General features: G+C 48.2%; 1 protein-coding gene across 1 annotated transcript in view; it reads left to right on the forward strand.

Moving 5' to 3' along the window:
• The first annotated feature begins 1,413 nt into the window (after nt 1-1,413).
• The window catches only part of LOC110841217 (uncharacterized), a 30,803-nt gene continuing 20,209 nt past the window's right edge, over nt 1,414-12,007 (forward strand). The window contains exon 1 of the mRNA XM_022086535.2: nt 1,414-1,750. The gene's annotated coding sequence lies outside the window, so the exon portion shown is untranslated. The remainder of the gene's footprint in view (nt 1,751-12,007) is intronic.

Genomic DNA, 12,007 nt, shown 5'->3' on the forward strand with positions numbered 1-12,007 from the left:
ACACTTCACTGGTGCTTGTATTAAATTCGTACGTGCGCGTAGACCCAGGAATTTAAATGCCATACCGAAAAGGTTAAAAGAAAACGTAAACATTTAAAAATTAACGAAAAATTATTCCATGTAGACGTATGAGGGAGTTGCACGAGACGAGTTAGCCGGCCTGGACACAGAGGCTAGAGGAAAAATCCTCTGTTCCGGTGGTGTTTGTGCACTGTCAGTTTCCGCGGAGACAAACGGTCAACCATACTTGCTTAGTTCAAGAAATGCGCAGAGAGAAAGTTTCCACGAAGAGCGGAAACTTTTCTCGTTGTTCGGTAGGACCAGGTGCACGTGTTGAGGAAACAGATCGGTGCGACAAACGCTCACCAGAGTGAACCACTGATCTACATTTGATACTAGGCAAAAGTATTCGAGCAACAGCTGCAGCAATGGACTGGCCTGTTATTTGTTGACGTTTGAACACGCAGAACGAATGTTTAAATTAATGTTGAAGGTCAAGAGACAGGTTCTCTCACCCGAGCGAAGAAACCCATTTCGTTTGTTCATCAGTTCTCTGCTGTTGCAGGCTGCGTCTTAAAACAAGGCAAGGAATTCGTGTGTTTCGTTTCAGGTCACGCTCCTCCGCCCTTCCTCATAAACGCTGTCCGTAAATGTCTCCGGTTTACGGCGAAGAAATGATCCGGATATTCTGAGTGAAAGGCACGCTTCGAACAAACACGTTGTGTGGACGTGGAGGATGAAGGTCAGAGGTGCCTGCTCAGGTCGACTGCGGAGTACGCATATTTCAAGGGAAAACAGACAACGAACGGTTCAATGCAAAGACGACATATCTGCAAAGATGGATGAGGTGCCTTAAAATCGAATAGTCGTGTATCCGACATGAAAATTTGTCGTTTGATCCAGCGCAGATTTCGTCTTGCAAACTCCGCTTTGTTATTCGTACCGAGACATTGAGATCACGGACACCCCAGAAACCACGAAAGCAAGAACATCGTCCCTTGGTCTTCGTAGATTTCACACAAATCATGTTTCCTCGTATTGTCGAAGGAGCTTGCTGCATCCATCATCAGGGCGCAGACGTAGAGACGATCCGGATCCAGTTCCATCCGCCTCACAAAATGTCTGCGTAAAATCAATCTTAATGTTATCCTCCCAAGTAGACGTTTCCCCACCAAAATTCTATACGCATTCCAATTTTTCTCAAGTTATTTCTTCCGACTAAAATTTTTGCGTGAACTTTTCATCTGCTCCGTGACCTGTGACGTTCCGAAACTCGCGAGCCGACAGTGGCATCGGGATGAGTCCTCAGGTTGCGCCACACCGCCTCCGGGCTGCTACCTGGCAGGCCCATCCGAACTAGTGACCTCTCTAACTCTTCCTCGATGTGTTTTGTGTCTTTTTTACGCTCCGCTCCGCTCCGCTGGAGGTAGTTGTGCAGTGGACGTGTTTGCCACGAGGAGCGCTGTTTCCACCTAAACAACAATCTCTCTTGGTCGCTGGAGGTAACTGAAAGTCGGACGCCAGGCGCAAGTTGTGTTTAGTTGGTGACCTAAAAGCGGGCAGGTAGGCGGGCGGTGTCAAACCTCTGATTTGTTTCCGCGTTTGTAACGGGATGTGTGTCATGTGACGAGTGTTTCAATCTTGAAGTGTCTGAATTGTTATTAAGAAGCCAACGTCTGGATTCATTAATTCCTGTCGTCGTGACAAGAAAATGTGACTGAAGGCACTCCTGCAGGATCCATCCAGACAGGTAGGTTGCACGTCACTGTACTTTCCGTTCTTTTAATCTGGCAAGACTGTATTAAGCGAAGTTCCAGCAAATACGTAGTTTATTTACCACCGAAATTCATAGGACGAGATTTGTGGGACATGCATCATTTTCATGGACGTAGACGTGCGATAATGTAAACGTTTATCTCGAAGAAGAAGGATAGGATACACTGGCGGGCTGTTGTGAAGAAGGTAATGAACCTTCGGGCTCTGTAAAGGCGAGGAATGTGTTGACGAGCAGAGCGGTCTTTACAACAATGTGACAAAACGTCGGACTTCATGAACGTGGGCACAGAAGTATTTTACAAAAATTGTACAAACAGAATAATCTAGAAATAAAAGCAGATTCTGGAAGTTGTTGATTTTTGTGATCGCAATTCGTTGGATTGAAACAAGGCATTGAGCGCCAAGAAATGTTTTCGTAAGTCGGTTCTTGCAATTTCTCGTACATTTCTTAACGGAACAAAGTTGAATAGAATAGGGCACGCAAATGGTCGACATTTGCTATCGAGCGCCATATTTGTTCGGAGCCTATCGAAACAGGGCGACCCACATTCTGTAGTCCAATTGATCCGATTGGCTCAATGTTCGTATTGCCTTGCCATCGGCTGCACTCGGTTCGTAACTTGTAACACGAAGCAGAAAGCTAAACAATATTATTGAATAATTAAAAATACATTAAAACGCATCTCTGGGTCAGTGCAGGGGGAAACATGGCCGCGTCGCCTAGAACCCAGAAGGGGGGGGGGTGGTAATAGAAAGAGAAATAGCCTTGTCATTACGTCAGGAAGTCCCATTTGACTTTACTTCGTTCATTAAACTGCACAGACGAACTTCGGGTCTTAATCGTGAATACGGACTCCGCGCGCTCCGCCTGTTTACGCTGCAGTCGAGTAAAACTGGGCTAACGCTTTTTGCCCACGAAGAGGAGGTTTTGTGTTTTTAGTCTAAAACCTCAACGGAACGTTAACCTTTACTGCCCAATTGCAACTATAGGTCGACCTCCGTCGATTCTCGCTGCTCTGCGGCTTCTCAGTAAACTGAGGGTTAGTTCCCTTAACAGCCAGTGCGACTGCTGTTTGCAGACGGATTTAAGTCGACTTTAATTGTAAATCGAAATCCTGGTCGCGCTGAAGATTCTTCCGAGCAACAGCTGGAAAATGGTAAAGCATTTTAATAATACGCGTCTCTGTTCGAGCCAGAGATGTGCTTTGTAAACTGACTGTCATTTAAGAGCGATCTTCCTCAGTTCAGGTTTTTGTTACTAGAGGTCTATACACACGTAGGTTTTCGGTGCATTGGCGTCTTGAATGTTTGCGTTCCAGTTTCAAGTCTTTATCTGTTGCGCTCTCAAAATACAGTTGATTCCGGTTAACTGGGCCAAAGAGTTCTCGTCCCGATGTTTCCCAATTAACCGGAATCCACTGTAATTAATTAACGTCCCGTGCGCCACCATCGGACTTGTAAGTTTTACTAGTAATTTGCTGTAAGCACGAAAAACTTTGTCCACACATTTTCTTGATTCCGGTTCTAAATTTCGGAAGTGACTGAGTACGAATGTGACAGTCACTTTGTGTCTGGGGTGGGATGGCCTTCGGCGTGTGACGCGAAAAGTTTCCTCTGCCCTCAAATGAAATGAAACGAAGTGGAGTTTCTGTCACGCCTTTTAGAATCCACACAAGTTACTTCTGTGGCCTAACTTTCAAGGACTCTCTCGCGTAAGAAACGAGACTTCTAGCCTCTGTTTGTCCCAGCGGCTGGGAGTGCCGTTCAAACTTTTGCGTTCTCGTAAATGGAAAAGTTTTTTTGTTCTGGCTGACGACACAAAACTCAGAGCGTCGTTTCCACTGCAGGGGGATCGGCCCACTAAGGGGAAAGAATGACCAAGCTTGTGGTTACTAAACATGGCGCTCTTTCTTCAAATCTTCAGGATTAAACCAACCGCGACATTCCACTGATTACTGGGTTGGAACATGTTTCAGTCTTCAGGGTCTCGATACGCTTGTGGTAATCCATCGACTTATACAGTACGTGACGCCATTTAGAAATGCGCACTGACTGAAATGAATGTTCGAACACGAATTATGTATTACTCCGCGCCTGTGGCCACTTTCGCTGTTTTATCTCTTTCTGACTCAACAGATTCACGCAAATCACATTTACAAATTCAGTTCTCGCAACGCCGCGTCTTCAGCTGTTAACACCGTTTACCGAAAAGTAGTTCTGGCAATGGACCAGAACTCGTGGGCAGAACGCAGAGTTATTGAGTGTTAAAGTAGGCTCTGAGTTCTGAAGATCTAAGCGCGAATATTTTGTCTGCTGTCCCCTTCAGAGCGCGTCGGTTTCCCTGTTTGACTGCGACCAGTTGCTTTGCCGACGCCAGACATTTTAACAAACGTAGTCGCAGTTAATTGAGATTTTCGGAGAAATTGTCGAGTGTGTGAATGGTTTTTGCGAGGCTGCCAAGTGCCAGGATGAAGAACGGAAACGCGAAACCGCTTTTAATCTTTGCCGATGACAAAAAGTCGTCCCACTTGCTGGCCTAGAACCGGCAACTTATAAAAGGCTCACATTTTAAAACCGCCGACACCAACCGGTGGTAATCTGACGCGTGCAGATTCTAAACCCAGCTTTCCGTTTCCGGTTTCTCCGCCTGTAACAACCGAATACTTATTAAAAGATTCGAAACTTGTTCCACACGAGACGGCCAGTTGATCCACTTTGCTTCTGCTGGAAAGAAGACCGGAGGCTCCGGTGAACGATAACACAGACGCTGACATCGCGGCGGAATTCTCGACAAATGGAAACGCAGGATCTTCATAAACTGGACGACAATAACGGCCTTGCACGGCTGGAACGAAAGTTAAGAACCGAAAATCGGACGTGGTAAGAAAATAATCCACTCTGGCGACCTACTCAAAGTTTCGGGGAAGTATGGAGCTTCTGGGGGGATTTAATTCAGGTAAAGCTTGCCAAAGCTAGTCGGGTAAAGTGCGGTGAAATGTGAGTCTAAACAAACGCTCACTTGTTACGCGGTCTTCAACATACGCGTCACGCGACGCGCTGTTCTAAACTTCTGATTATTCCACAATTGGCGATGTGATTTGTAAGAGGAGAATACAGGCATTTCGGTGAATTGGTCCTTTACATTCGCGTTTGAGACGTCGTTTGCCAGTTCAGTTCGCAAACACTGACAACTCCGAAGCCCGTGGAAATGAGAACCGAGACTTTCCAGTCCATTTGTGTGCCACGTACGTTCAGCCATTGTTTCGTGCAGCTGCACTCTGATGGAGGACACTCGGCCGATTCAAAATTGTACGTTGCGCTCCAGAAAATACGAATCACGTGCGATTATTTGTACTTGTAGGTAAAGAATTCTACATTGTTTAGTTCCTTTCTGCTTTCTTTTTCGTAAGTGCAAGCTCTAAACGAGGTTTCTTTCGACACGAGCCAGATGGTCCCAGCGTTAACATCGTCAGTGTCGAAATCTGAAGTATCAGCTGTAAACCGACTTCAAGTGCCACGGAACGCACACAGTAAAATGCCTGAGAAATTTATACAAGGAAATGATAAATCATGATTGAAAATGCGAAGTAAACAGGCCCTCAGCTTTGAGAGCTTCGTAAGTGTCGTGACGTCCCGTAAATCCGTGGCCTCGCCCCTGTTAAATGCGAAATTTTCATTGGGGGTCGGTAAATGACGCAGCTGAGAGCGTGGCACGTTCGAGACATATAAAGCACGCGATTGAAAAGAATTCATCAGGCGATTCCAGTCGTTCGGTTGGTCCAGGAACCTCCGCCCCCCCCCTTTCATGGAGCCCCGAAATTTCTGTGAGATCCATTTAACGTTGTCTTCCCACCAACGCTCATGACTTCAGGCTCTGGGACTAAAATTTTATATGCAATTTCGTCATCCTCTTCATTCGGCCGCCCCGTAAACATTTGATGTTTTGTTCCCTCAGGGCGAGAGACCAAGACATTGTTTTCGTTCCGCCCTGTTGGGGGGGGGGGGGCAGTTTATTTTGAAACCGTTTTCAAATCAGTTTCACCTGCCGCATTTGCTCTGACGTGCGTAATTACGTGAGCCCACTCAAGGTCGTGACTCCGTGTGTCGTCTGCAGGGGAGTTCTCGTGCGGACGTCGGAAAAGAAACGCTGGAACGAGTTCGCCTCGGCCTTGCCCGCCCCGCAAAAGAGTCGAAACCAACGAAGCGCGACTTTCGACCCAGTTCTCGGGAGCCACCGCTCAGGGAACGGAAGTCGGCGTCTCTGTTCAGTGGACAGAAGCTGTTCGGGGTCTCTGTCTTCACCCGGAGCAAGGCCCAAGGCGGGCCGAAGAGTTGGCCAGAGTCTGGTCGAACTGGCAACTCGCCTGACCAGCACCGGAGGACGGCGCTGGGAACTAACGTGGTGGATCATGAGATCAAATCCCGGCGGGACTGTTTGGCTGTACTTGCAATTGAACTCATCATTTGGCATCTGCCACTCAGATGGTGGAGTGCGCATGCCCAGAATGTAAGGAGCGAAAAGGTTGAGGTGACGAATGTTTCGTAAATTAAATAAGAAATTCGCCTTTAAAAGTGGGACGTTCGCTTCCGACGGCCCTGTAACTGTTCTGTACGAGCCGAGAGCTGGCGAAATTGGCCGAGAAAAACCGAACGTCGTTTATCGCAGCTAATGACAGAATCGGCGAGATATTACTAAAACGCATTCCGTCTGAGCGCCTTCGAGTTCCTGTTTACCGGCCAACCAGAGCTTAGGGACTTACCGACTTTGTGGAATCTGTTTCGACCGAACGTGTTGCTTCCATCGTCCGGGCTGAAGTCACAGATGTGATGGCTGTCTTTTTATGTACTTCGGATTTTCGGTCCGCGTCTAGCGACGAGAACGATTCAGAGTTTTTGTTAGGAAAATGCGGATACTTTAAAATGCCTTCGTCTTTCAGCAGCAACCAATTAATCTTCGAGAACAGCGCGCCGTCTCTAACTATCGCTGATTTAACCCGCTGTTCGCGCTCCGTTGGAGCCTGAGTCTGATTATCTGAAGCTGAGAGTGACTGCCAAACCCTGGCACTGGATTTCCCTCAGCGACATGTCGATTGTCAACTGTCCGAGACATTTCTTTCGCAGACAGACGGACATTTCAAAGCAGGTCGATCGGGAAGTGTGAGGTTGGCGAACTTCGGGCTGACCGGCGCGCGTTGAATTCCTTCCTGCCTTGGCATAGCATGACGGCTTCTGTCCTGCCAGTCTCCCAACCTCACACCCCTCGACTTCTGTATCCGCGGCCGCGTGCAGGTCCTAGTTGCCTCCATTATCGCCCTGATGACGGAGGCCGCAAGGACCTTCGAAACGTTGGTAGACTTCTACCAGAAGACAGCCATCTTAGAAATTAAATAATTTCTAAAATTACACAAAGACCTAGTCATATATTGCTGTAGTAGTTTCATCCTGACGCACTCCTGAAGATGGCGCTGTACCGCCGAAACGTTGTGGATAATGGGCACATCGAAAGATCTTCGATTCAGTACATTTGCACTCTTTATTACAGACGAGTCTGATTTGCGTACGATTTGTTGCTGGGTGGTGAACACGGGAAGGCGTTCGAAAGACGCCGTTACGCTTTCATGGCGATGCGTTGCAGTGAACCGCGGAACGGCGTCTGCCGTCGTGTTCCTTGCACGTCAGATGTCAGCGCGGCCTTCGTATCGCTGGTGCCGAGTACGGACGATCGAATGCTGAAGTGTCGTGGCTCCTACCAAGTTTAGTGAAAATTGGTCGGTAATTTTCTTCTTTGGATGTTGACACAGACGTGCGTCCTGTGTATACGGCCACGTAAGATGGCGTCACATGCCCCGTCACGTGTTTCGGATGACGTTAGTTGCTTTTCGTCATCGCAGGTTGGTGCCCGTGATTATTCCAGCATTAGCGGTCATGCGGTTTTCGCGGTTTACAGTTGGCATAAGAAGAAGGGAACTGTCACAAATCCGCGGCCCCTTCTCACCCCGTAACGCACCCCGCACCACGGCGATTTGACAGAGGCAAACTGCATTTTCTTTGAAGAGAATTTGGCGTTCTCCACAAAGGAATCCGTATTTTCATCTACTTCTGTTTTGATCTGACGTAAAATTAGGAAACGAGGGTCTTCTCTATTTTACTGTTCGTCTAATTTCATCAGATGGTCAGGGCATGCAGCACGCATTCGGGACGTGAGTCGGAGGATCATGTAACAAGAAGCCGCTTGGGAGATTTTGGTACGGAAGGAAGGACGGCGTTACCGACCCTCTGTCTTTTCATTAAAGTCGTGGATAAACGGATCTCAAAGGGGTGGGCGGTCAGGGTTCGGACTGGACAAGACAGGCGCCTGTGACATGTGCCGTGAGAGGCGAGTCATTTCTTGATCAAGTGAGACACTGTCAGCTTCTCAAGGAAGTTTGTGCCCCCTTTTGGACACAGTCGAATGCCCCCCACATCGACTATCGATAGGTATCTCGGTGCACTGAACGACCTCGGCACAGTCACGTGTCGCCGCTTCGTCGTGATTGGGAGGCGCGAGTCCTGGGTTCAGATAATTTTGCTACTCGGTTCTCGTTTAGCTTTTGGCCATGAAGAAACCTACGAAACCAACAGCTACTTAAATACGTCATCCGGCGATGAGGAAAAACGCGCATCTACGCGAGTCGAAAGATAAGTTCAGCTTGTGGATGCTTAGGCCACCCGCATAGCAAGGATCTGGCCTCGCCCGGAGTGGCCCTGGATGGGAGATCCGTCGCGGACGATCCTTAGGGAAGATGTCAGTGGAGACACCTGGAGGGAAGGGTCAGCCTCACACCCGCATGACCAGGGCCTCGTCGCAGGACGCAGTTAACTTCCCCTCTTGAGCAATCGGCTACCTAACCTAGGATCTGCCATTGCCACACACGCGAATGGAAAATGTTTTGTGTAGAATCCATCGGACACTCTTCACACGTAATTGTACAGCCCACCTTGCGTCTTCTGTTTACTTTGAGGTCAGGTTGCCTAACCTAATCACAGAATGCGCATGAGGGCCGTTCACATTCGAACCTAACGACACGTGAAATGATGTTAGTATTGTGCAACATATTAAGTCAGCTGTTCACACTTCGGTGTCAGATTCCTAATTTAGACAATTCACGCGTGCATTAGACTGACTTGCAAGTACTTAAAACCAAACCAGCACCAGCTCCACGAAGTAAAGTCCTTCAGAAGCTAATAGTCGCTCAGTTGGTCAAGAAATTCGCCGCCTTTTATGAAATATGAATGTTCATTACCGTCTTCTTTCCGAGGCTGTGTGTGGCGTTGTTTACGGTGGGCGTCGCTAGCCCCACCCAACCCCCCTACCCTGGAAGACCACCCCTTGTCGGCTGTCTGCCACTGCTGGGCCGTGGCGACAGGAGAGCCACGTGCGCGGCGGTGCGATGCTGTCAGGCCGCGGAAGACGTCGGCGATCTCGCTCCTGTGTTGTGCCGCCTTTTCGAAGAAACACTTTCTCTCCGTTTTCAGGGCTGAAGGACCGCCAGCTGGTATCTGCCTGCGAGCCATAATGGCGAGATCGCCGTCAAAGGTTGAGTTATGAGAATCTTCATAACGCCATTAGAGTGATCGGGCTAAGGAGATTAGAGTGGACCTGGCATGTATTTTGCATCGACGAGATGTTAAATGCATTCAGAGGTTTGGTTGGAAGAACTAAGTCTACATAGCAGGAAAATGTTCAAAGGTTCTCAGGATTCATCTACTCGAGTTAGCGATTCATTGCCTTCCTGTCATTAACACGATCACAGACATTCGGGTTCCATAGGAGGGGGGGGGGAAGTCTTTGACTAGCTGAGCGACTTCCAGCTTGCTAAGTGTCAGCAGTGTTGGCCCTTGCTAGAGGGCAGCTCGTTGGTAACACTGCTCAGGGGTGGCTGAACCGTGATCTTCATGGTCCGATGAAACCGCTCGCTGGACCAGTTGAACGCGCGTTCGGAAATGGCGAACGTCTGTATGACGCGTGGAACTGGAATCGGACCTAAAATGCAGTTCTGTCGAGACGGCCCGTAGTGTTTAGAGATGCGTTTCTGATCCTTTGATGGCGACTGTCAGACCCACGCGAGTACTGATTTCACCTCAGCAGTTTGATTTCTGTCGAAAGCACATACAACACTCACTTGGTAGATTTATCGTTGGTATCCAATTTGGCTACGAGCAGTAATTTCTTGCGTACACACGGAAGATATCCGTGGCCTCCGGACCACGCGACACAGCTGTGGCTGAAATTGCATCTGAAGCCAGTTTCCTAGCTTCCTACCGCCGTGCGTCTTCTGTTTCCACATCTGCAGAAGTCCCTTCAGAGACAGTCCAACAACAATTCGCCTTGCGTCACAGGGAATTTATATTTTGAAACTGTTACAGTCACGAGTTGTCTTTCGTGATTTCATCAATTTTGCAAACGAAACGAACGGGCCGAAACTCGGTCTCCGGGAGCGGGGGAGGAGCCTGTGACCTTTAAATGCCAGACCCCACAAGGAATACGAAGGCTTAACTTCACAGGGTATGAGTTGGGAAATATCACTAGAAAGTTTTACAAATTTGTCCAAGTTGGCTACGTGCATGCATAATATCATTCGTGTTTCGTAACTACCGAGCAGTTTTTGCGGATTATTTTCTTATGTTTCGCTTTTTCTTCGTCAGATCAGAAAAAAAAACATGAATTTTTTCGTGCTGAAGTGATCGATTTTGAAACTTGGCGTACATTGGGTCTTTCAGGGAAGTCAACAGAATGGTTTGAGTACTGAGTATTTTGATTCAAGTGTCAAGATATATCGTGACATTTCTGAATTGTGTGTCGTAACCCCAGGTATTGTTCGGTTTCTGTGTCCTGAGTAGTTCATCAGGGTGTAGTCAACCGGCCTTGGTCGACGTAGCTTCGAACCACCCACGAACTTTTATTAACATTTGCATATCTTGATAATGTAACCAACTGTCGTCTTTCGACTACGCGAGCACCCGAGCGATGTCTGCCTTCTGCAGAATGTGCGGAACTCTTAAGCGATCCTCTCACAACCTTGCAGTGTGCGCCGTCAAAGCTGCAGCGTGAGCCAAGAACGTTGTCGTCGCGATTTCCTAGCATGTAGGCAGCCTGCAAACCCTTCGAGCCCTCTGTGGTCTGTTCGAACCAGGAAGCGAATTTGCTCTTCTCTGACGACCGGAGATGGCAAGAAGTAATTCTGCAGGAAATGGTTTTGCAGGCGACGAACTTGTGGTAGGTAAACCGGTACCACGCCCCTGCCACTGACGCAAAAAGTGAGACAAGAGAAGATTTTCGCTCAGTCGGTGAACCGAAACGTCGAGGATCGATAGTGGACGCGAAGAATGAAATGTGCGTAGAAATTGTGTAACGAGAGGTCCAGCATTCGAATTCTGATTAGGGGAATGAGGTCGGCGGTGGTGCAGTGGGGGAGATGACAAACGAACGCAAAATTTTGGTCACGAAACCTAGAAATACACGGGAGGAAAACGTTTTAAACGAGTGTGGATTTGGTGTATGGGTTGGACCGGTCTTTTTCAGGGCAAGGGCAAGGGCCTGTGGCGGGCGGCGTTGAACTTTTTGGTTGCACGAAATAAGCTAAATTTCCACTGCTAACTTCTCAAGAAGACTCAGACGACGCACAGCGGTGTTCGACGTGTAGCGTTTGCAACCCCTGCCTGCCCCATTGGAGTGTAATCAGAATGGCCGTCAGTCGGTGGCTGCCTGGCTGGCACCAGGATGTGAAAGTAGCCATTGTGTTCTTGTTCGTTATGTCATAGGACGACTGCAGGCTCCACGGTCCACGAACACATGAGAGGACAAAGCAAGGCAAAATTACTGAGACCACGAAGTGTGGGGACGTGGCGGTACTCCGGCTTGGAGTATCACTACATCGTTGGCCTTCATACTCAATAGTTCATAATCGCGTCAGGCAACTTCATTTTTCCTCCGTGGCATTAGACGTGTAATTTCACTGCCTTGCCTTAGGTCAATAAAAACAATAAATTCCACGACGCTGCTGGTGGATAACCTCTCCTGCAGCGCCAGAATCAGAAACGAATCTTTCTTGTTTGCCCGTCGTTAAATCTTTTGCACACATTTCTGTACGAAGAATCGTTTCCAAGAAGGTCGATTGGCCTACAATTCGACTTGAATTCCGCGTAAGCGATTTGACCGATAGGAACTGAACGCTCAATCCAACACGATCAC

This window comes from Zootermopsis nevadensis, unplaced genomic scaffold (genome assembly GCF_977971745.1).
Source record: "Zootermopsis nevadensis isolate Lab colony 2312 unplaced genomic scaffold, Znev_1.0 Znev_ptg000019l, whole genome shotgun sequence".
NCBI lineage: Eukaryota > Metazoa > Arthropoda > Insecta > Blattodea > Termopsidae > Zootermopsis > Zootermopsis nevadensis.